The 27,154-nt window shown below is 58.3% G+C and overlaps 2 long non-coding RNA genes across 3 annotated transcripts; one reads left to right on the forward strand and one right to left on the reverse strand.

The window, feature by feature from the left end:
- Positions 1–252: 252 nt before the first annotated feature.
- On the reverse strand, positions 253–2,149 carry LOC121032351 (uncharacterized). Its single transcript, XR_005791248.1, has 2 exons — positions 1,990–2,149; positions 253–810 (listed from the first exon to the last, which is right to left on the reverse strand). It is a non-coding gene; the product is annotated as an uncharacterized LOC121032351 (long non-coding RNA).
- A 1-nt stretch (position 2,150) lies between these two features.
- Positions 2,151–9,903, forward strand: LOC121032350 (uncharacterized). Of its 2 annotated transcripts, XR_005791246.1 has the most exons (3): positions 2,151–2,319; positions 2,424–2,503; positions 9,324–9,903. It is a non-coding gene; the product is annotated as an uncharacterized LOC121032350 (long non-coding RNA). The 2 variants fall into 2 exon arrangements; XR_005791247.1 differs by lacking the exons at positions 2,151–2,319; positions 2,424–2,503 and adding an exon at positions 7,537–9,239.
- Positions 9,904–27,154: the final 17,251 nt, after the last annotated feature.

Consider the following 27,154-nt stretch of genomic DNA (forward strand, 5'->3'; position numbering starts at 1 on the left):
CCCGATCCTCACACAGGCCCCCATACCTGCACACGGCTCTGATCCTCCCCTGGGCCCGGTCCTCACCTGGGCCACTGTCCTCTCCTGGGCTCCGTCCTCCCCTGGACCCCGTCCTCACCTGGGCCTGGATCCCTCGCACCTGCCGATAGCCAGGATGGATCCCTTTCCTCCAAGGGTTTGTTGCCGACACGTCCGCGGCAGCTCCGGGAGCCCGGCACCCCTCCTAATGTTTTCTTTACTTATACACCTGCATCGTCCAGAACAGCTGCTTTATTGAGATTCATCCGTCACAAGCCTTAATTAAAATAACGCAAGTGTCTAACTCCGCACAGGTCACCACAGCAAATGTGTGTTTTCCTGCTGTCAGTTAAGGCCTGAGCGGGGAGCCGTGACGCAGCCGCTCCTCTCCTTGTCCGTCCTCCAGCTGAGTCCTGAGTTGGGGCACGGGCGGGCCCTGCAGCGAGCCCCGGGGAGGGCGGCGGGCCTGGGGGCTGGCGGGGTGGGGGGTGGGGGGGGAGGCGTCCCGCAGGGCCGGCGGCTGGTCCCGTACGAGGTCCCTGCAGCAACTGTGAGGAGTTGTTGCAAACTTTCTGCCCTGGAGCCACAGCCCGTGACTGCCTTGTGGTCTGGAGGTCAGGGTCTGCCTCGCTGGTAGGGCCCCGGGGAGTCATTTCCACACCTTTTCCAGCTCCTGGAGGCATCCTTGGCCCGAGGCCCACCGTCCGTCCGCAGAGCCAGCGGCCACGTCTGTCCTCACCCCTCCTGCCCTGTGACCACACTGAGCCAGGGTTCACTTCGCCATGGACGGCCCTACGTTGACAGGTGACAGGGGTCAGGACGTTTGGGGCCACGAACCAGCCTGCCGCACCCCCTAAATGTGAAGGACACCGGCTGGCAGAGAGGAGGGTGTGTGGATGGAGGGCCCGGGTCAGCGTGTCTGCGAGAGGACTCAGGAAGGGTGGGGGGGCCAGGCTGCAGACTCAGGCCTCAGGGTAAGGTGACACAAGTGGGCACAGCTCAGCAGGGGTGATAGGAGGTCCCCCTCGCAGGACGGGGGACAGGTGCAGGGAGAGCCTGGGTCCCCCTCGCAGGACGGGGGATGGGGTGCAGGGGGAGCCTGGGTCCCCCTCGCAGGATGGGGGATGGGGTGCAGGGAGAGCCTGGGTCCCCCTCGCAGGACGGGGGACGGGGTGCAGGGAGAGCCTGGGTCCCCCTCGCAGGACGGGGGACGGGTGCAGGGGGAGCCTGGAAGGAGCCAGGGGCGTGGGGAAGCAGGAGGCGAAGCCCTTAGGAAGCGGGACGTGGCTTTACTCATGTTCATTATTCCCCTTCGATTTGCCGGATCAGTAAATTGCCTGGAGTAATTGGATTATTTGCATGATTTTGAGCCCGGGGTCCTCTCTGATCCGCCGCCCCGCTCCCAGTCCCGCAGGATAGGGCTTCAGGGTCCAGCCCTGCTCACGAGGGGTCTCCTGTCTGACCCCTTCCCACGGTCTGCCACGCCGCCCGGGGCCTGGATGTCTGTCTGAGGCGCCGTGGACTGGGCTGCTGGTCACATCCGCCCGCGCCCTTCTGTCTGCAGCCTCGGAGACCGGCCCTCAGACACGTCTGCAGCTCTGTGACCTGTTTCTCTCCCTGTGGGCCCATTAGGACTGGGATAGGCCCTGTTCAGAGCTGCCACAGGACCCCGGAGGCGGTGGGACTTGGAGCCCCAAGCTTGGCGCTCACGGTACAGAGACCACGTCTTCAGGGCCCGCCCTGGGCCCTCGGGAGCGATGGAGACTCTAACAACAGGCCCGGGGCCACAGGGGTCCTTGGGCCTGTCCCAGCGAGCTGGGGTGCTCGGTGTCGCCCGCTCTGTTGTTTGGGGGAATCTCTCCTTTGCCAGATGGGGGGGGGTTCTCTCCTGGGGGCCCCCTTCTGTTCTTCCAGACTTTAGGGCGGCGGCCCCTCCTCCCACCCCACCCACATGACCCCTCACACACCTACCTCCTGGCCGTGTCCCGGAGCCTCTGCTGGGGCTGACGCAGCCCTGAGCCTAGATCACACCCTGCCTCCCCCCCCCAGGAGCTCCCCCTGGCCTGTGCTGGCATCCGCAATGACCCTTTCCTTCCTTTCCACGAGGGCAGACCCTTCCGGGGACCCTCACTGCCTGGGTCTGCTGGAGGTGGTGACATCATCAGAGGTGGTTACTAGGCAACCGGCCTCCGCAGTCAGGGGACCGCTCTGTGGTTGGAAGGGCCCTGCCAGTTTCTTAAAATATCAGACCTCAGAGCACATTTAGTCCCAGAGAAGAGGGGAGAATCCAGCCAGTTTCAGGTCGCTGGGAAGCCCCCCTTAGATCTGCCCTCTGACTGCATGGGTTTTCCAAGAGGCGATCGTGTGAGACTAACCTCATTTTCTTTTCTTGTCATGGTCCTTAGCCCGGCGGATGAGGGCCCGTTATTGTTGTGATTTCCACGGCATTTGCCAAATGTGCTGTGTTATCCTTGAGGATGAAACGGTAAGTACATCCCAGATGAACCGTTAGGTGCAGTTTGTCTGTTACAGGGAATTAGAGACAAAGGGAGTTAGCTAGTGGCCCCATGTCACCCTGGAGGGAGGGCTCCAGCGGGCTCCCGCAGGACTCTGACATCAGTCCTGGGCTGTCGAACGTTCTTATCAATGATTTATATGAAGAAATAAAAGGTCTGCCTGTCACTTTGCTGCTAGAACAAAGGACAGGAGGTACGTTGCAAGGAGGAATCGTAATTCAGAATCCTCTCACCGTGGACGTGATTTAAGACTCAAAAAGAAAATTTGAACAGGACGGAAACAGCGCTACCTATAAAGGAGGTAACTGATCAATTGGGCCACATTACAATTAAGAGACATCAGTCAGGGGGATATTTGCGATACACGTTTGACAAAAGATTTACAACCGGATAAAACCCTCAAACAATTTTAAAAAGGGGTGAGCAAATGGATGAAAAAACAAGCCAACTATTGGGGCGCCTGGGTGGCTCAGTCGGTTAAGCGTCCGACTTCAGCTCAGGTCATGATCTTGCGGCTCGTGGGTTCGAGCCCCGCATTGGGCTCTGTGCTGACAGCTCAGAGCCTGGAGCTGCTTCGGATTCTGTGTCTCCCTCTCTCTCTGTCCCTCCCCCACTCAAGCTCTGTCTCTGCCTCAAAAATAAACATTAAAAAAATAAAAAAAAACACCAAGCCAACTGTTTAAACTGGCATTTCGCAAGAGGGGTGCCCGAATGTCCTCTAAGGACGTGAAATGGGAATTGCTCGATTTTCCTAGTTCGCAGGGAGAGGCAGTCCTGACGCCACGTGATGTCACCTCCCCCGACGGAGGCCAGGAAAGGGAGGAAGGGCTGAGCATTGGCGAGGAGGACTATGACGTGCTGGGCAGCTTTGGGAAAATTCTACGACCTTGGGTATGGACCCAACAGAAGTGCACACGTGTTTCTACCAAAAGACACGTATGAGAATGTTTCCAGCAGTTTTCAATGGCTAAAGTCCAGAAGTAACCACAAAGCCCGCGGTGGCGTGAGCACGCGCCCAGGCCGGGCACCCGTCCAGCGGAAGGCCGGAAACCATTCATGCCAGCGGCTACCTCGCTCTATGCAGCAACATGTTGGAAGTTCAGCAACAGAGCGGGTGAGAGGCCGGACGCGAGGACCCCATTCCATGAACGTCAAAGCCATGAACACTGGTCGGTGGTGCTGGAAGTGAACACAGCGCCCGCCTTCGAAGCCGGGACACCGGGCGCCTGTGGCGTGTGTGGAGGGGGGGGGTGTCCTTTTCCGGGCGGGTTCCGGCCACCGGTGGGCGCTGTCTGTGCGCTACCTGCGCGAGTCACCTGACATCGTGTCCGTGTTCCGTGGGTGCGCGCGTCACGCTCAGGGTTCAGTGAAGCCGAAGGGACTTTGCCATGAACAACCGCAAACCAACCAAAGGGCATAAAGCGAGCGTTTACAGACATTGGGCACCGGGCAGCACAGGGCCCCTGGGGGGGGGGGAGGCGGGAGGGGAGCCCCATTTTCTGCTGAGAAGCCGTCCGCGGAGGTGAGGAGGCACGGACTGGGGCTGGGGAGGCTGAGAGGCTGGGGTGTGGTGGGGAAGAGGGCCACAGAGGAGGGGCTGTCCACGGAACAGCTCTAGAAATCTCTCCGGGCACGTGTGAGTTCTGAGCAGCCGGAGGGGGAAAACCTTCCCGACACCGGCATTAACCGGCTTGGGCTGCCTGAACGAAACGCCGCAGACCTTGTGGCTTAGACGATGGACCTCTGCTCCTCTTAGCTCTGGGGGCCGGGAGCCCCACCTCCGGGTGCTGGTGTGGTCGGGCTCAGCTGAGGGCTCCTCCCGCTTGTAGACGCCTTCTCACTGGGTCCTCACGTGGCAGGTGGGGAGAGAAACGCTCTCCTCTTCTGTAAGGTCACCGTCCTGTAGGATCAGGGCCCCACCCTTACGCCCTCATTTAAGCTCCTGAAACCTCTCTCCCCAGGTCCAGCCACACGGGGGCTTCAACCTCCAGATGTTGTGGGAGACACGATTCCGTCTCAGCAACACGCAAGGCATTCAGAGAGATTCCAGAAGGGCCGGGATCTCAGTAGGACAACTAGATTAGCCCTGGGGGAAGGCTGCCGGGCTCGATCGGGAGCCTCGACTTAAGCCTCAGAGCTCTGACTCTGGTAGCAGCCGCTAAGTTCCTATCAGGCCGACTCTCCCAGAGGCAACAAGTATAAACACTGGACCAAACAGATGCTAGAGCGAGTAGCTGAAGTCACGGGAGAACAACAGGCAGGAGTCAGCCTTTAGGAGAAAGGACCAGAACTGAGGAACATTCCCATTTTAACAGCTTCCGGCCTGAGGGCAGCCCCGAGTGCACACCACGCAGGTCACAAACATCGTCCAAAGTCCAACAAAAAGTGTGCAGTATTCATGGCTTGAAGACCAGAGAAGTGAGTTTAAGGCAGCCTCAACCACAGGAAGGTAAGAGACAATCCCAGAAAGGGGTGGGTCCGAAGACGTGCGTATAAACCCCCGGGTTGTCTCCGGACGGCACTTGAACCACACTCGGGCGGGGCGGACCCCAAGCAGCCCGGCCACGGCCATGTGGGATCCACCCTAGAGGGACATCTTCTAGTTTGAATCGCCCCAGATGAATTGCCTGTTAAGATAATGAATACCAATGCACTTCAGTCCGGAGGCCCCACAGCGGACTGTCTACAAAACCCAGGATGCAATCCAAAATTTCGGGGTAAGAGGAGAGGAGAAAATGTGGCTCGTTTTCAAAAAAAAAAAAAAAAGACAATCATAAAGACTAACCTCAAGGTGACTAAGACGTTGAACTGAGCAGAGAAGGATTTCAAAGCTGTTGTAACGACTGTGGCCAATGAAATAAAAGAAAATATGTTCATAACAAATAAAAAGATTGGGTATTGTGGTAGAGAATAGGAATTGACAGAAAGAGCTAAGTGGAAATTCTAGAACTGAAAAATGTAAATCCAAAATGGAAGTTCATGGGATGGGCTCAATACCAGAATGGAAACAGCGAAGGAAAGAGTTAGCGAACTTCAAGAGAGAGCGACAGAAATTGTCTAATTTGGAGAAGAGGGGGAAAAAAAAGGGGGGGGGAACCCAATAAAAAACAGAGCGTTTCCAAGACCCATGGAATAAATCTGACACGTGTGATATTCATGTGCTCAGGAAGGAGGGAACAGAGAGCAGAAATGTTTACATTTTAATTATTTAAAAAAAAATTTAATGTTTGTTTTTGAGAGAGAGAGATACAGAGTGAAGGGGGGAGGGGCGGGGAGACAGGGAGACCCAGAATCCGAAGCGGGCTCCAGGCTCCGAGCCGTCAGCACAGAGCCCGACGCGGGGCTCGAACCCATGGACTGTGAGATCATGACCTCAGCCGAAGTCGGACGCTTAACCGACTGAGCCACCAGGAGCCCCTACATTTTAATTATTTTTAAGGAAATTGTGGTTGAAAATTGCCTGGATTTGACGGAAGACACCGATTTCACGAGCTCAGGAAACCCCGGTCAGTCCAAGTCAGGGAAATGATGTCAAAGCCCGTTACAGCCAGAGAGCAGGACAAAGAGAAACTTTTGGAAGCAGCTGCCCAGAAGCGACACGGCACTCGGGGGAGCGATAATTTGGGTAAATGCTCGCTTCTCGTGAGAAATGAATAGAGCCGGAGGCAGCGGGAGATATTTTTAATGTACTAAAAGGAAAAAAAAAATCCTATAAACAGGAAAACTATTCTTCGAGAATGAAAGTGAAAGACATTTTCAGGGGCGCCTGGGTGGCGCAGTCGGTTAAGCGTCCGACTTCAGCCAGGTCACGATCTCGCGGTCCGGGAGTTCGAGCCCCGCGTCAGGCTCTGGGCTGATGGCTCGGAGCCTGGAGCCTGTTTCCGATTCTGTGTCTCCCTCTCTCTCTGCCCCTCCCCCGTTCATGCTCTGTCTCTCTCTGTCCCAAAAATAAATAAAAAATGTTGAAAAAAAAATTTTTTTAAAAAAAGAAAGTGAAAGACATTTTCAGATAAAAGAAAACGCGAATTTTTCACCAACGTAGATGCTGAAGGAGACCCTTCGAACGGGTGAGATGACCCCAGACGGACGCCTGGGACCTGTCCCCAGGAGCCTCGCCATGCGTGTGGGGAACACGAAACGCCCGCTGGGTGCGGGGTGCCTGTGCCCGGCCCTGCAGTGTCCCCCCACCCCCAGGACGCGGTCTGGGCACATGGCGGCCCATTGCCAGGTTCACGGTCCGAGGGGAGGGGAGGAGGAGCTTGTTCACGCAGCTCTCTCAGAGCGAGGGGTTGGCAGTCATGCCGGAGGCCGTGCCAGGGGCCCAGGGGCTCTGGCTCCTGGCGTGGGGGGTCGGGGGCTAGCCTCAGGGCCCAGTGGTGCCACCTTGGGCCAACGGCCTCACCCCCGTGCCTCTGCGTGCCGATTACGGGGGGACCAGCTGGGGCCTCGGGCCTTGAGGCGCCTCTGGCATTGGAGGTCTGGGAACGGCAGGTTTCGGGTTCCGGAGCTCCCTGGCTCTCGGAGCCACAGGGAGATGAGGGGCTGAGGCAGGGGGGCTGTGTGCAGCCGCGGTGCCCGCGTCCCAACCCTCGTCTCGTCCACGGGGCGGGAAGGGTTCTTCTCGGCCCTGCCGCGGCCTCTGCTCTCAGAGCCGCTTTGTGGGGTCCTGGCTCCCTGGCTTCTCCCAGGGGAGAAGTCTGGGGTCAGGGCCGTGGCGTCAGAGGCCGGGGGAGGGGCTTCGTTGCTCTCTGCACCCCTGCTTCACTCCGCAGCCACCGCGCACGGTGACCGGGCGGGCCCCTCTCCGTGCTCACGCTGGGTCTGCCAATCCCTTCCTTCCGCCTCCCTGACTCGCGGGGAACTCAGCCGTCTGCCCGCAAGAAGCCAAGAAGCGCAAGCCTGCCCTTTGCACCCCGGGGCCAGGCGCAGGCTGGGGTGGGGAGGGCGGGCGGGCAGAGCCAGAGGGGCGAGCGCTGCGCTCCCGGGCCCTCGGGCCGCTCCTCCCGCCGGGCCTGCGCTGACCTCTCCTCTTGCCCCCTCGGGCCACCAGCCATGTCTTCCTCTGTAGACAGGCGTGAGGGGCCGGTGGTGGCCGTGGAGCTGGTGGCCCAGGAGTGAGAGGGGCCTCGCCGCCCCAGCACGTGAATATGGATTTGTGCCTAAGGACAGGCGGTGGCGGGCTCCGGCCCTAATTAGTGCGCGATGGCTGCTCCCTCTGCCCCTGGGAGCCGGGGTGGGGGTAGGGGGGCATCAAAGGAAGGCAGCCTGCTAATCCCCCTCTTCCAAGGGCGGCATCTGCTCCCTCCCTCCCCCGGGCGCGTCTCTCTGACAGCAGGCCGCGAGAGTCTCGGCTATTTAATTAGGCCCGAAAGTTCCCCCAACCCTGGGAAATGATTTCATTTCAATATTTCCTTTGCCGAGCGCGACACCCTCCCCCATCCTCAAAGGCCTTTCATCTGCGGCTCGGCCCATCCCCCGCCAGGGGCCTCTCCCCTCCCCTCTCATTGGCGTCCTGTTCAAGGGGCCAGGCTGGGCCAGGGGCGGCGGTGGCGGCTGGTCTTTGAGACAGGCGCCGCCCCCCCCCCCCGCCCCAGCCATTGGCCCAGCTGCGGCTGGTAACCAGCTGCGAGCATCCTGCCAGCCTGGCCTCCCGCCCGCACGCCCTGGGTCCTACCCCAGACCTTGGCCAAGCAGCTCCCTCTCCAGGCGTGCCCCGCCCCCCCCCTCCCGGGGGCAGGTCCAGGCCGCGTGAGGAGCCGCCCGCCCTGAGACATGATGTCACACGGAGCTCGTCCCTCCCTGCTTTTGTCAGCCTCTGCTGGCCGGGTCACCCTTTGCGGGCCCCAGTCCCGCCTGCCTGATTCTGCTCCCCGTGCTGTGTGCACACACACTGCACGTGTGAGGCTGTCTGTGCGTGCTTGTGCACATGCGTGGGGGTGCATGGTACGCGTGGGGGTGCGAGGTTGCGTGTACCTCTGTGCCTGCGAGTGTGTGTGGTCGGCACGTGCATGCACACGTGTACCTGTGCGTGTATGCGTGTGCACATGTAGGCACGTCTGTGGGAGCCCCTGAGGTCTGAGCCTGGTTCCTGTCTCTCTTTAGGCAGCTGGTGCTCCCGTCCTCCACGGACCGTGCGGGGCCAGCACCAGGCCCGGCTGCAGAGCAGAGGCTCCCGGAGGGGTGGGGGGTGGGATCTGGGGGGCGCTGGGGGGGGAAGGTCCTGAGCTCCGGAGGCCCTCTGCAGACTCAGTCTCCACGTTTGTACAAACTCGTCCGTCCCCGAGGTCTGTGCCCAGAGCACAGCCACAGGCCCGAAGGTCAGGCCGACTTTGCCTCGGGGGGGGGGGGGGGGGGGGGGCCCCCCCCCCCCGCCCGCGCCCCCCCCCCCCGCCCTCTCTGAAGCCGTGCCCCCCACAGCGTCCTCCTCTGTCCTCCTCCACTTGGGCCCGGAGGCCCTCCTGGAGGCGGCTAATGAGAGGTGTCAGCTGGGAGGCTCTTCTGGGGAACCCGCCGTCCTGAGCGATTTCTACACGGGAAAGTCTAGCCTCACGGAGTCCTTTGAATGCGTCCGAGTGACGAGTGACGAGTGACGAGTGACGAGGCAGCCCTCGGAGTCGCCGGGAGCCGGAGAGGAGAGGAGAGTGATCTCCACTGGCCTCCTGAATGTTCTTAAGAAGCTGTTTGTCACGCGGCCCCGAAGGCGAGGTGGGGGCCTTGGCTGACGAATGACGGTCGCTGCAGTTCTGCCTCCCTTCCCATCCCCCACGCCGGAATTTACGCCTTTTCCAGACAAAACGCTCTCGCAGACAGGCGTCCCACGTCTTCACCGCGGCCAAGTCTCGACGGTATTGATCACGCGGCCCTGGGATCCCCACCCCCCCCCCCCCCGCCCAGGAAGTGAGACACTCGGGGCTCCAGGGGCCCCCGCCCCTCCCCCACCCGGCACCCACTCCTCAGCGGGCCGTCGGCGTCCTCGGGGGCAGCGGGCAGCGGGGCCTGGCACGTGCTGGTCGCTCTGTGGACCCTCGGTGCCAGGATGGAGGAACGAGAAACCAGGAGTCTGGGGGGGTCGGAGACAGGCTGTTGGATTCTCAGCGCTACGCCCCTGCTTGGTCAGCTGGCCTCGCCCTCGGGGATTCCTCTCCCTGCCCCCCGGGGGCTCCCTGCAAGGCCTTGGGGACCCTGGAGACAGTGACAGCCCTCCCCGTGGTGGAGGGGGGGGGCGTTCCGTGTTATGCTCGGGAAGTGAGTGTGCACAGAACTTTGTGAATTGCTTTCTTTCCTGTTTTATGAACTTCTCCGAATGCCTGCACATTACTCTCCCCAGGGACGGGGGGAGATAAATAGCAATTAAAGTCCTGTCATCCGACTCGCTCAGGCCGTTAAGTTGTTCAACCTTGCATAAAAAACCGGTGAGTGTACTTAACGCAGAGGAGCACCTGGGCGCGTGGCAGTAAGCATAAATCAGTGTCTAACGACGCGCTCCCGCCCACCGGGCTCACGGCGACCCCGGCCCGGGCTCCCGGTCGGCTGGCCTGCGCGGGGCCCTCTGCCCGCGTCGTCCCCGGGCCCAGGCAGAGAGGACGGCTCACAGGCTGTGGCTGGGCCTCCGGGCCCTCTCCGCGTCCCCAGCCTGGCCGGGCAGCTGGAACTGCGTTTGGAGAAGCCGCTCGCTGCGCCGTCTGCTTGGACAAACACGGCCGCGTCCCAGGACAGCGGTGCCACGGCTCTTGGGCCACGCCTGCGTGCCAGGCAGCCAGCTCGAAGCCCCACGGAGCTGGTGGGTCCTGAGGCCCCGGCCCTTGGCCCTGGCTGGAGACGAAGGCAGCGGTGGGCTTGGTAAGTCTCCTCTGCCCCAGGCAGCCACGGGCAGAGCTGCAGCATCCCGCCTGCCAGGTGGCCCCCGGGCCCTTCCAGGGGGCCGGCGTGTGCTCCGGGCCCCCCCTCCCCTGGCAGCACGGGCGGCAGGCCCCGTCCTCACTTGCGGCCTCGTTTTACGGCGTCTCCGGAGAACAACGGCTCAGGCTGTGCGGATTCGTTCCCCTCCGCACGAGGCTCACCTACTTCGACACACGCAGTTTAGCTTCAATTATTTATCGCGACACCGGAGAGGCCCCGATCAAAGCGCCAAAGCGTGTTGAGCCGCAGCCTCGGCGCGGGGGACGGGTGGGGCAGGCCCGCGGAGGGGAGCGGGCTGGTCGGCGTGGTCCCGCTGCCCCCCCCAGGCGGTGACGCAGGTGCCACGCCTCGCCACGCTTGGAGATGACGTCTTGTTCCCGCGCCGTCCAAGGAGCCCACGGGAGCCTGGAGCTGGCGACGGGATCTTAAGACGAGGCGGGTTTCTTCCCTTCGGCAGCTGCAGCTTTTAAACCCATGGGGCCCCAGGACAAAACAGGGTGGCCGAGCTCCTCGGGTGTGTTGAGACCCCCCAGCCTGCCGGGTGTCACGTGCACCCGTCCGCCCATCCACCCGCTTGCAGTGGGGGTGGGCGAGGCGAGGCCCATGAGACCGGGTGCTGCCTGGGGAAGGGACAGGCACCGGAAATGAGGAAGGGGCCGCTATGGGGCCCGTCCCGGACTCGCTGTCTGCACAGGAGCGCGTCAGGGTTGCCGGAACAGGGGCCACGTGACTCTCCCCAGCCGACAGCTGAGGCTGACGACTGAGACGCGGACGAGGGCTGGGGACCTGTGCCCAGCTGTCTGTCTCTGGAGCAGGCCTCCTTGACCTCCGCCCTGGAGGCCGTGCCACCTGCCTGTCCCCTGCTATGCGCTAGTGGCTGGCACGTAGGGGTGTATGCCTTCAGAGCCCCACACAGCCACTCCCTGGGTCACGTCAGCTCTGGGTGGACGCCGGGCGGAGGAAGAACCGGTGGGTCTGGTGGGACCCCAAGCCAGCACATCCCTCCCTACAGTGCTGGGTACTTGCCAGTCTGCTTCACGGAACACAGACGCTCGGAGGGAGACGGGCCCTGCAGGATCGCTGGTCCAGGCACCTCCCACAGCAGATGGGGAAACCGAGTCTCCAGAGAAGGGGGGGCACACGGCGAGGCCCCCCGCCTGGCCTGGGAGGGCACCTGCCCGTGGGCTATTTCTGGCCCTGGCGTGGCCTGGGCCGCTGAAGGACACCTTGCTTCTCGGTCCATCGGTGTCCTCCCGAGACAAGCCAGAAGGGTGCTTTCCCGGGGTGTTATTGGGCACCTCCAGAAAGCGGCCGCGCCCCGACCCGCTGCCCAGGGGGCCCCTGCCTCCCCCTCAGCACCTCCCCGGCGCCCCAATTTAGGACGGGAAGAGCCGTCCCTGAATCACTGCTCGCTTCTGCTTTGGGATTGCACGACATTCTCTATGTACCCCAGCCCACCATTTACTCACACCACTGGAGTGTGAATTCCATGAATAAATTGTATTATCTCGGGGGCTTCGGATGACAAAAACATGAAAGCCACGCCAGTCCAGAAACGCCCGTCTCTCCTCATTAATGCCGGCTGGGGCCGGGGGAGCGGGCCCTCCTGGGAGGCTCATTTAGATTTTAATTAAACCGGCTTTCCCAAACAATTTGCAATAAATTAGCGACAAGCAGGCTTGCCGCGTCCAGGCGCGAGGCAGTCCCCGCTGGGGATGGCTGCTGGCGCTCACCTGGGGTCACCTGCAAGGCCGCCTACACCCGGGCCGGGCTGGGCCGGGGCAGACTCCTGGCCGGCTCCGCTCCATGGGAGACAGGCCACCAGCAGCCACATGCGAGCGGAGGCCAGCAGACCGCCCCCTGCATCTCATACCGGGCCTGACACCCAGCCCGAGGGCAGCAGTCTACCCGAGACCCCCATCCGAGGGCTCACCCCCGATGCCGGGCCGCTCAGGCACTGCGTCCTCAGAGCTGTGGTGGGGCCTGGTGTCCTCGGCCCTGGCTGGGTCTGTTGGGGCCCCTGCACCACGTTCCAGAAGCCTATATGGGCCCTGGGCCATGAGCCCACCTCCAGGAGCTTTGTGGGAAGAGGGGACTCTGGCGGCCCTCAGGAGCTCGTGTGGACGGTCGTGGCCACCACGGAGCTTTGCAGTCTTTTTCTGGAAAGTTCTGAGCAGACACCTCGCCCTGAAAGGGATGGTCAGGCTTTGTGGTCTTTTTCTGGAAAGTTCTGCATGAGCAGACACTTCGCCCTGAAAGGGACGCTCAGGCCAGAGGTCAGGAGCCCTTGGGGATCTCCTCTGAGGTGGGCCAGCTGGGGTTCGGGGCGTCCTGTTTCCAGGACTTGGAGAGCCTGACTCCGCTGCTGCAGCCTTGCACTGGGGGAGGGGTGATTGTTGAAGGGACCCTCCCTTCCACACGTCCCGGCTGCCCCTGGCCAGCCCTGTGGCCTGGGCTCCTTCAGACCCCCATCCACCCCCTCCTCCAAAGGGGGCGGGGGCACAGCCGCCGGGGGCAGGAGGACCGCATCGGCACCCAGGAGCACTCAACACGTTGCAGCTGGGTCAAGGCTGTGGTTTCTGGAAACTTCCGGGACATCCTGCGCCTGTGTTTCTAACACTCTCCGAGTCTGGGTCCCCAGAGGCGGCTGCTGTGTCCGAGTGAGTGAGCGGAAGAGGAGCCCAGGACGCCTGCCTGATGAGGCCATGCCCAGCTCTCACGGAGGCCTGACCCAGCAGAGGGCACGGCACGGGGGGCCGCGCGGGGTCACTTTCGGGGCCGGCACCGCGGCAACGCTCAGGGGGGCTTTGCCCCCCTGTCGAGCCCCCTGCCTTCACAGGAGCCTCTGGCTGGCCCCCCTCCCAGGGAAAGGCGCCACCGTGCACGCTCACTGCGGCAGGAACAGCTTGAGGGCTTTAGCGCACATGACGCACTGGCCGTTCTCACAAGAACCTCTTTGTCAACGGCGTTTTGCTGTTGTTACAGGAGCCGAGGGAACGGGGTGCGGGCCCGTCAGCTGGCACAGGCCTGTCTGTGGCATCTGTCCGCCCACAGAGCGACTTCCTGGAACCATCCAGAAGGTTTAAGAGCAACCAGAGATGACCGAAAAGTAGCCGGGGGCCTGTCGGGAGGCAGGTGGCTGGGCCACAGCCAGGGCCAGGCGAGGGCCCGAAGGGGGACCACGTGTGGCCCGCTCACCAACATGCCTGAGCAGGGCCACCCTCACGGGCATGCGGCGGGGTCCCACGCTTGGACAGGAGACGGCAGCTTGAAATTCTTCATCATTCTACCTCTGGATTTGGGTTCTGTCAGCCAAATTCAACAGGACAATGGAATAGGTGCCAGGGGCCCGGACCCCCGTCTCACGCAGGGTCCTAGCTATCCCCGTGCCTGTGATGACTTCTCAGCCACCTGCCCCTCCCCTCCCCTGCCCGCCGTGGTGTCCCAGCCGGGCCCAGGCTCCCCTCCCCTCCTGCCCACACCTGGCAGCAGGGTCCCGTTGGGGAAGGGCGGTCCGTGCCCCACGGTCCCCCCCTGTTCCTTCTGGGCGCCCGGGCCGCAGCAGAAGGGGAGGTGGTCACAGTCTAAAGGGGAAAGCGGGCAAAGTTTCTTGCGGACGTGCTCTGACGGGAAGGGCTGGGGGCCTGGGGTGTGGTAGAGGAACCTGAGCGGGGAGGGGGGCGGGAGGGCCTCCAGCAGCAAGTGGCTCCAGCAAGGCCTGCAGCCAGAGAAGTCTCTAGGCAGCAGGAGCAGCCGTGCAAAGCCTCTGGGGGTGTTGGGGGGTTCCTGAGGAGAGGCCAGGTTCAATGCCTGGTGTGCAAGGAGGCTGTGACAAGGGGGGAGACTGTGCGCCTCGATAAGGACCAGGTGGTCTGGGGGTGCAGCCCAGGCTGTGGGGGCCTCTGCGGGGTAGAGCCTGGGCCGTGGGGATCTCTGGGGACGCCGCAGCCTGGGCCAGGGCCAGAAGATCTGAGTAAGACCCACCTCTGCCCTGATGCTGTGACCCCCGGCCAAGGTGGCCTTCACCAGACCCTCCGGCTCCTGGCCTGCGTGACGTGGACACCGGAAGCCGGGCGGGGAGTCTGGGTGGGCAGCAGGAGCCGGTGTGGGAAGGGTGCGGCCAGGGGGCGTGGCTCCGAGAGGTGTGGCTCCAGAGAGGGGTTGGGGTCTTAGGTGCCCCGCCCCCATCCACCTCGCAGCCACCTCGGTTGACCTGTGGGACCTGTGACAGCCCACAGCTGGCCTAGCCTGGCTCTCCAGCCCTCGCTGACCCCACTGGGTGACGGCCGCGGAGTTAATGGAGCCCACATCCTGCCGGGCCGTGTTAGGAGGCAGGCGCCCGGGCCTGCAGGGCCCGAGGCTTGGGAGCATCTGTCTCTCAGGGAGGCATTGTTCTGCTGTGGGAAGAGCCCGGGGGCCGCCCCGCCCATCTGGGCACCCTCGCCCCTCCCGGCTGGGTCCCCACCTTGGAGGTGGGGCGCTCGGTAGGAAGGCCAGCACGCGGGACCCACCTCCGTGGAGCCTGGGGCGCCCTCCGCGCCCCACGCCGGCATCCAGAGCAGCCACGGAGGTGCCTGGGCCTGAAGACCTGACGTTCTGGGAGAGGCCGTCCCGTCTAGACCCCACTGTCAGGACCGGCCTCCGGCTGGCCCTCTCGGGCATCCACGGAACGCGCCAGCTGGAACTCCGCTCCGGGGCCCGGAGGTGCGTCCTCGCCACGCCTCTGTCCCCAGTTCCCGCCTGGGCTCGGCTCCAGCCACGCGTGGCGATGGCTTTGGTGTCACTGTGGTCCCCAGGAAGCCTTAGGGGTGATGGTCCATGTACAGATGAGGGGTGCGGGACAGGGCTCCTGATCCCAGCCCCCAGCGGCCCTGAGCCTGAGCACACACACAGTGTGACCTCAGCCTCTGGGCCGCTGGGCTGACGGCACGTCTGGGGCCCAGGGCTCTTCCCAAACCCAGACTTCCCTTCCTGGGTGTGTGTGGAGGGTCTCCAGAGACCTCTTCACAGTGACCCCTCTGTGGGCTCCCTCTCAGGTCTCCCCCCACCCCCGCCCTCTGCACAGCCCTGCTGGGGCCTCTCGGTTGGCCTTCTGGACCCCTCCCACGACCTCCAGCTCTGGGGTCTGCCCTTAGGCCCCCAGGTGCTGAAGTGTCGCCCACCTCACGCCCCTTGCTGCTGCAGGGAGGGGACCTGGGACTCGGCTGCCTGTGCTCCTGACGGCAAAGGGGAAGGAGAGTCCCACAGGCAGCAGGCCCCGTACGGGTCCCCAGTTAGCATCTCCCAGCCTTGCAAGGTAGGTGGGCCAGGTCACAGGTGAGGTCCGGTCACCGGTGGGCCCTTCCCACACGTCACGTGCTCCGTAGCCGTGCAGGGTCAGGGCCAGAGGCCAGTCCTGTGACCCGCCAGTGGTCCCCCCCTGCCCCCCAACACTGCTCTTGTCCTCACATGCCTGGCTGGGCGAGGAAGGGGCATCATCCCTGGAAAATAAGGCCAAGCAGGTGTACTGGAGGGTCCCTGGAAACACTGGCCTCTGAAACCTTCTGGCAAATTCTACATCCAGGCTCCCCCCACCGACTCCGGGAAGTGGTGCGAAAGCTAACACGATGAATGAAAGTCACCACCCCACAAGACAAAGCTAATTTAAAAGCTCGCTTATTCCCAGCGGAAAAAATGGGATTAACATCTGAAGTATTTGCAAATTAGCCGGAAACTGCCTGCTAACCAACTGTTCGGAATCAGCGGCTTAGGAAGTATGTTAGGGCCCCCCGGGGTCTGTGATTTTTCAAGCCCAAACTGCCTCAGTGTTGTCCAGTTGTCCAGGTGGGGTGGGGCCACCCCTCACACCGGCCAAGGACATGGGGGTCCCTCGTGTGGTCCATGCAGGTCAGCCGCTGGGGGTCCAGAGCAGGTTGGAGAACGGTGAGTAGGTTCGGAGAACCACATGGAAGTTTCCGGGGTATCACGCTGTCTAAATGAGTCTCCCTTTTTCTTCTGTCCCTCGTCTCCAATGGGTGCTCCTGTCAGCCGTGCCTCTGGGGCAGTTCCGCTGGGCCGTGGGCTCCGTCGTTCTTAGCAAAGCCCAGATGAGCTATGGTTCCTCCTGAACATGCCTTTCGTTCGCCAATGCCAAGAGATCTCCGGCTAGTGCCGGGCACCTTCCCTGGCCCGGCGCAGACAGGCTGTGCTTGCCGGGGGTGACGTCCTGGTGGAGGGGAGGCAGGCAGGGGGTGCACAGGCTCCACTCAGATAGGGAAGAGTAATGTGAAAGGGACAGGAAAGGAAGAGAAGAGAATAGAATGGAATAGACTTTCAGACATTGAGCGTGATGAACAAAAAAGCAGGGCAGGAATGGGGGGGGGAGTGGCGGGAACCACTCCAGATCTGGGAAGCTCTCTCTTAGAATGTGACAGTTGAACAAAGACTGAAGAGAGGGAGGGCAGCTTGCAAAAGTCTAGAGAAGGACACCGGCGGGGGAAACAGCAAGTGCAAAGGCCCTGGGGCGGTAGGAGCTCAGCATGTTTGAACACAAGAAGACCCATGGGGCTGACACGGTGCGTGGTGGATGCTTTGTGGTGCTTTTGGAGGCACGGGCAGGGCCCGATCCGCAGGCTCCGGTGAAGCTCTGAGGAATGTGGATTTTATTCTACACCCGAGTGCGGAGGCACGAGGGTCGGACTCCACTGTGAGGGTCGCTCTGGCTGCCGAGGGCAGAGTTGATTGAACGGGAGGGGGGCTGGAGCCCAGTGAGGGCACTACTGATTTGGCCGGGGGAGGCGGCTGGGCCTGGGGCCGTGGCGGGGGTGGGGAGCAGTGGTGAGGTTCCGGAAATGTTCTTGAAGAGTAGTGAGTACGGGACGTACCTGCGGGAGCGAGCTGGCGCCCTGGCGGAGGTGGCCCCGGCCGGTATTTACCCCAGGACACGGATGTGGTGCTGTTGGTAGGGGCCGCGGTGTGGACGTCTCGTTCTTGGGAAGTGAGGAGGCTGAGGGTAGGACAGAGGACTCCCGGCGGGCAGGACCGGGCACGTCGCACCCGTGCTGTGTGGCCGGAGCCGGGAGCTCTGTGGCCACCGCACACAGGCCGTGCGCCAGGGCGGTGTTGAACGGACTAAGGGCTGAGCGCGAGCGCTGGCCAGGATGGGCCGCTACACCAGAGTAGCGCAGACGGGGGCTCGGCAGCAACATTCCTTCCTAAAAATGGCTTAATGTTTATTTACTTTTGAGAGAGAGAGACAGAGCCTGAGCGGGAGAGGGGCAGAGAGAGAAGGAGACAGAATCCGAAGCAGGCCCCAGGCCCCGAGCTGTCAGCACAGAGCCCGATGTGGGGCTCGAACCCACGAACCGCCAGATGGTGACCTGAGCCGAAGTCAGACGCTCAACCGACTGAGCCACCCGGGTGCCCCGTCAGCACTCATTCCTAACAGATCTGGAGGCTGGGCGTCCAAGAGGAAGCTGCCGGCCGACCCGCTGTCTGGGGAGGACTTCCTGGCTCGTCCACGGTGGCCACGTCTCCCTGTCCTCACGTGGCAGACAGAGCTCTGGTCCCGCCTTCTCCTTATAAGGGCGCTGAGCCCACCGTGGGGTCCCACACACTGGACCCCTCACCCTAACCACCTCCCCCCCCCCCACCCCGGGGGCTGGGCCTCCGACATACGGATCGGGGGCGGCACTCGTGTTCAGTCCACGACAGTTGCCACGGAGGCCCCAGACCAGGCCGTGCGTGTCTGCGGCAAACGTCGTGGGAAGCAGGACGGAGAGAAGGGTTCGTATTTTCCTGGTTATTGTTTTCGTTCCGGCAAATAGAACGAGGCGGGCCACGAAAAGCCACCCAACAGAACCGGTCTGGCCATGCTAAAGTGAACTTCTAGCAAAGTTGTCTCCCCTTTCCTCCCTGGAGGTGAGAGTGCTATCTTCCCGGAAAACAGGAAATACGGCAGCCACGGGCCCTCGGGGGCTCGAGGCAGACCCGCCAGGGCCATCAGGTCACGGGCGCTGATGGAGCCCCCGCCCGGGGTGGGGGGTGCTCTGTCCCAGACCCGCTGCCCTCAACTCTGCACATGGCTGGTTGAGGGAGGACTCCCTTCACACAAAAACAAACAAGGACCCATGAAAAATACTGCCTGAGGGGCGCCCGGGGGGCTCAGTCAGTTAAGCATCTGACCGTTGGTTTCGGCTCAGGTCATGATCTCGTGGTTGTGAGTTCAAGCCCCGCATCGGGCTCTGTGCTGACAGGGTGGAGCCTGCTTGGGATCCTCTCTCTCTCTCTCTCTCTCTCTCTCCCAAAATAAATTAATAAACTTAAAAAAAATACTGCCCGAAAAAGGAAGCAAACACAGAAGGGGGGGGTGCATCACAGACACTCGGGGAGGGACCCTGAAGAGGCCACACCAACGCTTCCCCTTGTAGCTTAAAATCAGGAACCGCAGAAGCCAGCGTGGGCTTAGATAAGAAGCGATCAGACAAGAAGAAACGGAGAACAGGCTCAAGAAACAGGTGTAGGAAAAAGAAGGGCCCCAAGACGCCGGCCGGGTGGGGCCAGAGTGGGGAGGCGGCGCCGAGACACAGCCGGACGCGGGTGGGCTCGGACGGGGCGAGGAAAACACGACCCAAAAGAACAGAGTTCAGGGGATTAAAGAAAAATGGCCGAAAAGAAAAGAAAACGGGGAAGAAATCGCCGGACGCCACGGCCAGCGTGGCCTCAGCCACGACACGGAGGCGCCCAAGGCAGAGGGCGCGACCCGCGGGCTGAGCCCTGGGAGAGCGCGACACCAGGCCCACGCCGTCCTCAGGGACAGAAGGAGGAGCCGGGGATTCTGTGTCAGCCGAGGTCCTACGACCACTGTTCAAACTGAACCAGGAACCAGCCTTGCCACACGCACTCGTGAATCGAGGGTGCCGCTCGACCCCAGTGCTTTGTGAAATGGATGGGCATCGGCCGGGAGGCAGAGCAGAAGGGAATCCGAGCCGGGGCGCTGGGAGCAAGGCTGCCGGTGTGCAGGGCTCACACGCGATGGTGGCACAGCCCGTGGGGTCCGCAGGCGGGGCTCAGAGTCAGCGTCGCCCGCCCTAGACGCACACTCTCCACCAAGCCTCCCCCACCTTTACCGCCTCCGTGGCCGATGGGGACGAGGCACCAGTGGTGTTCGGTCCTTGAACCTAGGGGCCCTGGGGCGTGGGAGTCCTGGTGGGAGTCCACGCCTCCCACCCCGGGCGTGGGAGGGTACCCAGAGACGGTACCACTCACCCCCGGGGCTCCCTCGGGCTCAGGCTGGGCTGGGCTGTGCTCCCCGGCCACGGCCCGCCTCCCCGTCTCCAGGAGCACTGGCTTCTTAAGAAATCGTTTGCCGTGCGTCCTTGGCTCGGGGTCTGCTCTGAAGAACGCTGTCCCACGAGAAGTCTAGGGCCCACGGGAACTGGATTTCTCTCTAACGGCATTCGAGCGCCCGGCCCGTGACTGACTGTGGACTCCCCTCCCTGGGTCCCGGGACTCGGGCCTGGCCCGAGGCCCCCACCAATGCCCAGAGGCAGCCTTGCTGGTGAGGGCCTCGCTGCTGGCAGGGCCCGCGGAGACCCCCGTGCGGCTGGCGCTGAGTGCGCGGAGCACGGAGACCCAGCGACCTCCGCGGTGACCCCCGCCCCGGCTGCTCCGACCGACTGTCACCATGTCAACCCCGGGCCCTGGCTTTCTGCCCCACGTCCTGTGGTGGGGGCCCCCTCCGTCTCCCAGGCAACGGAGGCACGTCCCTGCAGGCCGGGGGGGGGGGGGGGGGGGGCCGGGCGGCTGTGGCTCCCCCCCCCCCCAGCTGTCAGAGGACCGGGCTCCTCGAGGGAAGAACGTGTGGCCCGAGCTGATTAGCCCTAACGACCATAAAGACAGCTCGAGCGGCTGCGGGGGGGGGGGGGGGGGGCGGCTGTGACGGGCGAGTTGCGTCTGAGAACCACACGATCAGCTTTCGTGCCACTCAAGACACGACAGAGAACAGGCCGTGTGGGGCGTCGGGGGAGGACTCCGGAAACGCCCGCAGGGGGCTCTCCAGCGAGGGGAGAAGTGAACTCGGTTTGCTAAGAATGGTCTGTTCAGACTCTTGCTTGAACGCCCAGCGTCTCCCAGCCACCAGCGTGTGGGAGGAATAAGGACACGAAGCTGGTGGCGCGTGAGGCTTACGCGGCGCTCGGTCACGGCTGTAACGGCCCTGAGCTTTCGCGTGTGCAACAGGTCACATCCGAACACACTAAGGGCAGTGCTGTCTACACCGGGAACATGGGGGTGCTGTCTACGCAAGGGGCGGTTGTGACGGAAGCTCCAGCCCAGCGTCTGAAGCGTGTGCCCAATTGGGCCCTGGATGTGTCAGAACAAGGAAGGCACCCGTGTCCTCCATGTGACATTTACTCCAGACCCACACGACCCGCTGGTCTGTGAGTCGATGGAACACACGGGACACACAAGTAGTGACCCTGTCCATTCATTAGGGACATAGACATTGTTCAGAAATGGGCTATCGTTCGACTGCCAGAGTAGCAAGATTAAAAGTATTTTCAGGGAGCCTGGGTGGCTCAGTCGGTCGAGCGTCTAACTTCGGCTCAGGTCATGATCTCATGTTCCATGAGCTCAAGCCCGACGCCGGGCCCTGTGCTGATAGCTCAGAGCCTGGAGCCTGCTTCTGCTTCTGTGTCTCCTTCTCTCTCTGCCCCTCCCCAGCTCGGGCTCTGTCTCTCTTTCTCTCTCTCAAAAATAAAATAAACATCAAAAAGACTTTCTAAAGTATTTTAAATAACAATCACGGTGAGAAAGGGAAGAAAAATACCTCCGTCTTTGGAGGGCGGTGTCGGCTGTGATCCAGACATTGGTTTTCCCGTGTGACCGACATGACGCGTTCTAGTCACCTCCCTGTGGAAGCTCCGGCCACATGCTGCCCACGGTGCTGGCCTCTCCTCTGCCACCATGACTGTCACCGTGGCCAACGGTGACCGGGGAGAGGCCTGCCCCCTCACGGCTCCCACAGTGAGGAGAGCGGGGAGCCAGCGTGAGCCAGAAAGGAGCCCTCGCTGCCGCGACCCCTGAGATTCCGGGGCGTTTGCTACCGCGGCAGAGCCCAGCCCTTCCCGGCTGACCCAGGGGACAATTTGGTCATTCTTAATAAAGTGTTAAATGCTCATAAGTGTGGCTCAGCAAACCCACTTCTTAGCAATAATCCTCCAAAATACCCAGTGCAGCTCCCTCTGAGCCATCGGCTAACACTTCAGGCTGAGAGCAAATGGAAACGCTACGTGAAATACAAACCAACCTGTTTAAAGGTATCATTGAGGAAGCAACAAGGATGAGAGGGGCCGGAGCCCCGAGGGGGTATCACCCCCAGAGGCAAGATAAGGGTCCTCGGCACGTTTCCCCTGGGCCTTTGCGGTTCTGGGCCCGGGCAGAGCCACGGTGCGGGGGCGGGTCCCTAAGATTCGGGACGTGGGCCTGAGCACGTGGCCAGCAAGACATGAGTTCTGAAGCTGCTGGTGTGGAAAGCTCCCATCTGAGTTTAAAACCTCCGAAATGCAGAGCACAATGTCCTGCAGATGATCCGCACTTAAAGGACGGAGCCCCCTGGGCACCACCACCCCCCGTGAGCCCACCAGGCCTACATTTGAACTTTCTGAAGGAGCTTCACCCTCAGCCCTGACTCGGCTCAGGTCTCTGCACCGGGTGATCATTCCCCACACTCTGCAGAGAAGGAGGGATGTTTTCTGGTGGAAGGCACCCTGGGAACCTTCTACAGATTTCCTTTATACGTGATGTCCAGCAACCAAGCACCAGCCAGACAGAAAATGACCAGGTGTGCCGAGAAACGCGCGACTAAAAACCAAGAATGACAAATACAACAGGGGCAGAAGCAGAGGCGGCCTGGACGCTGGGACACTGCAGACAGGGACTTTAAAACACCTGTGGGGGCGCCTGGGTGGCGCAGTCGGTGAAGCGTCCGACTTCAGCCGGGTCACGATCTCGCGAGATCTCGCGTGATCTCGCGTGAGTTCGAGCCCGCGTCGGGCTCTGGGCGGATGGCTCGGAGCCTGGAGCCTGTTTCCGATCCTGTGTCTCCCTCTCTCTCTGCCCCTCCCCCGTTCATGCTCTGTCTCTCTCTGTCCCCAAAATAAATAAACGTTGAAAAAAAAAATAAATAAATAAAAATAAAACACCTGTGATCCACAGGTTCAAGAAAATAGAGGAAAAAGAACTTTATTGAAGAAATAGAACACGTACAAAGACCTGCATGGAAGTTCTAAAACTGGAAAATATAATATCTGGAATTGAGAAGCCAGTGGGGGGATTTAATAGCATTTCAGACACAGCAGGACTCTGGGTCCAAGAACTGAATAAACAGTGAATTTACAGCCGTCCAAAGTGAAGCGGACAGTCAGGGCAAGCAGGAAAGATGCCTGTCCTGTGTGCCATGGAAAAGAAAGCCCAGGGAAGGTAAGGGGCAGCATTTGAAGAAATAGTGGTTGAGAACTTTCCAGAACTGATGTTCAGCTCTGCGATCCCCAAGCAGGATAAATACAAAGGAAGCCATGACTTGACACATCTCAGTGAAGGCATTGAAAACACGAGTTAAAGAGCAAACTTTAAAGGCAACCAGGGGGAAATAATGCATTATCTTGAGAAAAGCACGAATGAGATTGAGAGCTGAGTCCTCGCCGGAAAGAAGGCAGCTGGACGGCGCTGGGCTGACAGGGTTTCCGCACTGGAATTTTTTTAAAAAACTTCCCATCTAGAGTTCCACGACAGTAAGAAGACACTTCAAAAATGAAGACATTTCAGGCAGGGAAACACTGAGAGAATTCATCACCCCAAGGCTTGAGCTAAAAAAAAATGTAAATGAGTTTTTCAGGAGGGAAGAAAATGATCCCAGCAGACACGTGGAAACGTCAGACAGAATGAGAGCAGCGGGTGGAGAAAGAAGGCACTTGGGTAAAGACCAACAGGCATGTGCGGTGTAACAGCAGCAATAACAGATTCTGGCACAGAAAATACATGTGAGATTTAAACGCAGTGAAACCGGGAAGGAAAAAGCTGCACTGTAAGTGGAGCAAATGCTCCAGCGATCGAGCAGAGCACTTCATGCCGAATGGGTACACAAGGGTCAAGGGGGAAAGCCTGAACTGCTAGGATTCCCACCCGAAGTGGAAAAAGAGTGTGTAACTAGCGAGGCAAGAGATGGGAAATGGGAGGACGCGAAGGTGTCACACCAGGTAGGCAAATCGGAAAGCAGATGACCAAGAACAAACCGACAATACCAAGATTGAATCACACAGAACAGGCTATCTCGGGCAAAAGACACATAGTGTCAGACAGGTCACCAGAAAATGTAAACCCAATTATAAGCCACTTAAAAAAAGACACTCCTTGAATTTAAGAGCATGAAACAGGTTGAAAGAAAAAGACAGAGAAAGAGAGAGAGAGAGAGAGAGGGAGAGAAGATAGAAAGTGCCACCAGGAACCAGAAGGAAACCGGTGGATATGCACCACTGTTGGAGCAGACGCTAGGCCGCAATGCCGTGCTGGAGGCTAGTACAGACCTGCATCGGAAGGATCAATATTCGAGGAAGATATTTCAGCCCTAGATGAGCATCAGTGACGTGAAATGTAGGAAACAGAAACTGACCAAATTGAAGGACAAATCCATACTCCTAGAGGGAGGATTTATACACCTCTCTTGATGGATGATTTACTAAGCAGATCAAAAAAAAAAAAAAATCGGAAAAGATCTGGAAGTTCTGAATGATACAGTTGACAGACCTGGCTCACTGCAGGCTGGTACACACCTCTGCCCCCACAACAGCACTTTTCTTCTTAATGACATCAGGGCGCTCGTTATGATGACCGTGTGCTGGGTCATAAAGCAAGTCTCATTCCAAAGGCTCGAAATCATCGAGGAGTGTGTTCTCTGGCCACCACGGAACTGAGCTAGAAATAAAAACATAAATACAATTGAAAAATCCCCAGCTGCTTGGAAATTAAGCCACGCACCTCTAAATCACGGGTCACAAAGGCAATAAGAACACAGTGTGATTGCTTGCCAGCAGAGGCACCATATCAAAATAGAATTCAGTTAAAGCAGTGTTCAGAGGGAAATTTATAGCCTCATATATGTACATTTACAAAGAAGAAGGGCTGGAAACCAATTATCTAAGCTTCCATTTCCAGAAACTGAAAAAAAATCCAGGCCCAGCGAAAGCAGAAGAAACAAAGTGATAAAGACACGACAAGAAATTGATGAAATAGAGAAAAAACACACATCAGAGGAAACGCACCAAGCCAAATTTGGTTTTTGAAAAAGATGAATAGGGGCACCTGGGTGGCTCAGTGTGTTGAGCGTCCAACTTCAGCCCAGGTCGTGATCTTGAGGTTCGTGGGTTTGAGCCCCATATCAGGGTCTGTGCTGACAGCTCAGAGCCTGGAGCCTGCTTCGGATTCTGTGTCTCCCTCTCTCTCTGCCCCTCCCCTGCTCACGCTCTGTCTCTCTCTGTCAAAAATAAATAAACATTTAAAAAATTTAAAAAATGAATAAAATGGATATATCTTTAGTAAAAGTGATCAAAGTGAGGGAAAGGGAGAAAACATAAATAGTAGCAGAAAAAAAAGGCATTAACAAAATTAGGAGGAGATACTATGAATAACTTTGTTAGCCAATGTGATGATTTAGATTCAATGGGCACATGCCCCAACTAAAACACAACTTTTCAGAGTTGACACACGGTTTTTGACTTAATCTGAATAATCTGATATTCATTAAGTAAATTGTACCCATTATTAAAATGTTTCTCACCAAGAAGACCCAAATCTCAAATGGTTACCTCGGTGTAACGTGTAAGGGAGAGACAACAGTGATCTTACACAGACCGTCCTAAAGAGTAGAAAAGAAAACATATCCTAAGTCATTTTACGAGGTCAGTATAACCTTGATATTGAAACTCCACATGAGAAGAAAGGGAAATAACAAACCGACTGCCTTCATGAAGATGGGGAAGTGTTAGCAAAGTGAATCCAATGATACGGAAGGCTAATAATATATTGGAACCATACGGGGTTTATTCTAGGGATGCAACCAATTCAAAGAGAATTCAAAAGCCAGTGTATATAAAAGAGACATGGCCGGTTCACCTCAATTAGTACCGGATTTAATAAAATCCCATGATACACAGTCGTGAAAAAATTCTCAACGATTTGAAAGAGATCTACTATTCCTTAAACTGATAAGGAAAATACATTGCAGACGTAGAGTGGGTATCACAAGCAGGACCTGGATGGGTCCCCAATATCGATATTTCTACCCAAGATGATATTGTGGTCTTGTAGTAAGTGCATTCGGGCAAGAAAAATAAATGGAAATATAGGAAAGAAAGAAATCAAACTCATTATGTGCAGGTGTCATGACTACTGGTACTACACGGAAAAGCCAAGCCAATCTAACCATAAACTCTGAGAATTAAGAAGTGAATTTAGCAAAATCACCAACTGTATCTTTATATGTCAGCAACACAATTTTGGAAGATAAACATTTAAAACCCATACTATTTATAATAGTGTTGAAAAATCCAACCTCGAGATGACATCTTTGTGATGTTTGTAGCCAAAGATGTATAGGACTTCCACACTGAAAACTACAGAGTATCTTTGCAAGGAATTAACAAAGACCCAAATAAATGGGAAATATTCGTGTTCGTAGATCGGAAGATTAAATATTGACATTTTAATGTCAACTCTCAAAATAATCTATAGGCGGCACGAATTATGTTAAGATCCAAGGGATTTTTCACCAATTGATGAGGGTAAAACAATCTTGAAGAAGAACAAAACAGAGGATTTGCTCTATCAGATAAAGTGACCAAGCGACAACTGGCGCTGGGGCAGAGGGCAGGGGTGTTTTAGGTTCAAATACGTTTGCTATTTACTACTGTGACAATGTAATCATAATAACTTGGGTAGTTAAAAATTATATTTCAAGGGGCACCTGGGTGGTTCAGTCAGTAAAACGTCCTACTTCAGTTCAGGTCATGATCTCACAGTCTATGGGTTTGAGCCCCGTGTCAAGCTCTGTGCTGACAGCTCTGAGCCTGGAGCCTGCTTTGGATTCTGTGTCTCTCTCTCTCTGCCCCTCCCCTGCTCTCTCTCTCTCAAAAATAAATAAATAAAAATTTAAAAAAAAGATATTTCAAGGGATCAATGAAAGATTTCCAAAAACGACATTTCCTGGACGAATAAATAAATAAAACTTCAATATGGGAAAAAAGTTAAGATTATCCAAAGACATCAGTTGGTGTTGAAGGATAAAAACTAGAAATTATTAACCAAATTCTAAATACAAAATTCTTATCAATTGGTAATTTAAAAATAATTTTAAAATATTTGAGGAAAAAAATATTATTTAAATACTAGACCATCAAAAAAATAATGAAATTGCTAATGACTAATGGGTTTCTATAAAGCTGTTCTCAAAGATAAAGTCACATCTTTAAATGCTTTCATTACCCAACAAGAAAAAAAAAAAAAGATCAAAACTTTGAAGTCAACGAGTTTTTTAAAACCAGTTCCAAGGAAGATTAAAACAGTGGAGATAATAGCAGAAAATATTAAATTAGAAAAGGGACAAGTAAGACTTGATAAGTAGATTAAGACCTACGAGATAAGCAAATTAAAGAGCCAAGTCTTTGAAGAATCCAACACAACAGACCAAA

Source organism: Herpailurus yagouaroundi, unplaced genomic scaffold, assembly GCF_014898765.1.
Source record: "Herpailurus yagouaroundi ecotype Mexico unplaced genomic scaffold, PumYag 141, whole genome shotgun sequence".
NCBI lineage: Eukaryota > Metazoa > Chordata > Mammalia > Carnivora > Felidae > Herpailurus > Herpailurus yagouaroundi.